Source organism: Rana temporaria, chromosome 5, assembly GCF_905171775.1.
Source record: "Rana temporaria chromosome 5, aRanTem1.1, whole genome shotgun sequence".
Taxonomy (NCBI): domain Eukaryota; kingdom Metazoa; phylum Chordata; class Amphibia; order Anura; family Ranidae; genus Rana; species Rana temporaria.
Genome location: NC_053493.1, coordinates 110,387,085 through 110,390,207, shown reverse-complemented (window position 1 = coordinate 110,390,207; position 3,123 = coordinate 110,387,085).

Here is a 3,123-nt window from a genome sequence, read left to right as displayed (position 1 = left end):
ACGTGAGCGCGGAAGAAGCCGAGACTGGCCGTCTATACCCGAGTGTACTGCGCTCGGTATATGTCGGCGCAGTATTCAAAACTCGGCGCAGGAAAGCGGGTATCGGTGTATATCGCGCACCCACGATTTTGCCCTGATTTTCAGGGCAAAAAAGTGCGCGGTATACGCCGATAAATACGGTACCTCTCTTTCTTTGTTCAACTTTCTTTCCCTTTCATCTCTCTCTATCCTAATTCCTTGTTTTTTCCCCATCCCTCCCTCTAACTGTCTTTCTTGCTCTCTTTTTTTCCTTTCTCTTCCTTTTTCTTTGTTCCTCCCCCTCTTATCATCTCCCTTCCTGGGAGAGTGGTACGGGCTTCAGGAATAGTGTTGCTCACGAATATTCGTATTGCGAATATTCGGCTCGAATATGGCATATTCGAGTATTCACGATATATTTCGAATTTCGCGGTGAATATTCGCTATTCCGAATATTCGCATTTTTTCAATTTTATTTTTAAAACAGATCACATCCTATCGACGTCTAAAAGCATTGCTGGTAGGATTAGAGACCCTGGGCCGAGTAGCTAAGCTGAGGCGATCCTTTTATGTTGCCGAATATAAAAAAAAAAAAATTGCGAATTTTCGCTAATGCGAATGCGAAAATGATTGCGAATTTTCGATAACTGTGGTAGGAGAACTCTGATTGTCTCTGATGCAAAAGGGGGGGGGGGGCTTTGTGTATGTTTCTGTTATGAATATTTGTATGTTTGATATTATTTTTTTTTGTAAGAAGGAAAAAATTGCGCATACCTTAAAAAAAGGGGAGAATACAGCAGCAACTCAAAAATGTTATACAACATAAATTAATACAAGACAGAAAATGGAGTCGCTCTACAAGAATAAAAAATATGTCTAGTGACAAGACATGTGGGCAAATTATAAAATAAGCAAGCGCAAATAACTTGTGAAATACACAGTGAAACAAATATATAAAGAAATATAGTCCCAATAATAGAAAAATAATCGTTCATAAAAATGTCTTTGATATGTGAAGTGAAAAAAAGTCCAAAGCATGCAGCATGAACGTGTTCAATCTTCAAGGTGTTTGATTGACAAACTGCTGTGACAGATGGATAGAGTAAAGAATCACCACCAATGCAAAACACTTTTTATTTTCTATTGTAAAATATCACGAATATTCTGAGCCAATCAGAGTGCTCCTTCCGCATTTGCCGAATATTCGCAATTATTTTGTATTGTAAAATATCAAGAATATTCTGAGCCAATCAGAGTGCTCCTTCCGCATTTGCCGAATATTCCCAATTATTTTGTATTGTAAAATATCAAGAATATTCTGAGCCAATCAGAGTGCTCCTTCCGCATTTGTCGAAATTGCGCAGTAAATATCGCATTCGCATTTTGCGAAATTTCGAAAAAATATCAAGAATATTCTGAGCCAATCAGAGTGCTCCTACCGCAGTTATCGAAATTTCGCAATTATTTTCGCATTCGCAATAGCGAAAATTCGCAATCATTTCATTTCGATATAATATCACGAATATTCGAATTTAGCGAATATATCTAGAATATTCGACTATATATTCGAGATATATCGCGAAATCGAATATGGCGTATTCTGCTCAACACTATTCAGGAACAGCCCAGGATTTGGTGACCCCTGGCAAATCATCATTTGACCCCCGAGGGGGTCCCGACCCCCAGGTTGAGAACCACTGGCCTAGGAGGAGGAGAGAGGAGACACATGGCGAAAGCGCTGCCCACGCCATAGATACGGTAAGTTTCGGGCTCATAACCGACTTCCCAGGGGGGTGCGGATGTCCCATACCACTAACTGACCCGCAGGGGGGATGCTAATGACCTGACCGACCGGGGGGGGGGTGGCTGTGGGTGCACTGCCGTTCCCCCCCCAAAAAGCTGCCACTGATATAAATCACACCTACATATGTCTTTATATAAGAGTTTATTTCATGCTGTAGGTGACACACATTTTTCATATATGATTATGGGTCAGAAAGATCAAAGGTCAGATGAAATCTGTTCTTGGTTGATATGCCTGTCTATATAAGATCATTTCTTCATAGTTCTGTTGCTCTAGCTGTTTGTCCAGTTGTTTGCTTCCTTGTTTCCGTGTTTTAACAAAAGTGACAAACGAAATTAACTTTTTTAAACATATAGGCCCGGATTCACAAAGACTTACGCTGACATATCTAATGATATGCCGCGTAAGTCCATGGATGGGCCGTCGTATCTATGCGTTTGATTCTGCAAAGGAGATACGCCTGAATTTCGGCTCCATCCGACCAAAGTAAGTCTCCTACGCCGTTGTATCTTGGGCGCATATTTACGCTGGCCACAAGGGACGCTTCCATTGATTTACGCGTTGAATATGTAAATGACCTAGATACGCCGATTCACGAACGTACTTACGCCCGTCGCTGTAATCTACGCCGGGTGACATCATTAGGAAGAAAAATACAGATTACTTGCAAGGGAAGCAGGTAAGGAGAAACTCATCTAACTAAATACATTTTATAACCTGCATATATCCATATACATAAAAATTGTCAGAATGGGGATACAACCACTTTAAAAGTGTGCCTAGCCATGTGTAATGTGTGTAAAATGTATTGCTTTTCACTAATGACCTGTCAGTTTCACTCTCTCCGTACAGAGCCCTGTATTGTTTACCAACACAGAGCTCTGGGCTGGGATTGCACACAGCTGATCAGCAGATCTGGGCCGTGAAATTTTTGTTTAGTTTTTTTGGAACATTTGTTATGATCAATATTCGTTACTTCAAATAAATTTGTAAATTCAGGAAAAAAATATATTTTTTACGTTCCATTCGTATAGATGCGTATTCGTTATTTTGATGATTCGGGAATTCTGAAAAATTTGAATTCGTTACTTTCCATTCGTATAGATGCGGTGTTCGTTATTTCGATAATTCGAAAATTCTGGAAAATCTACATTTGTTACTTTTCATTCGTATAAATGTGGTAATCGTTATTTCGATGATTCGTAAATTCGGATACATTTTTTATTCGTTACATTCACTAACAGACAAATTTGAAAGGAAATTCCAATACCTATAATTTAATCGTTTATAACTATTAATAT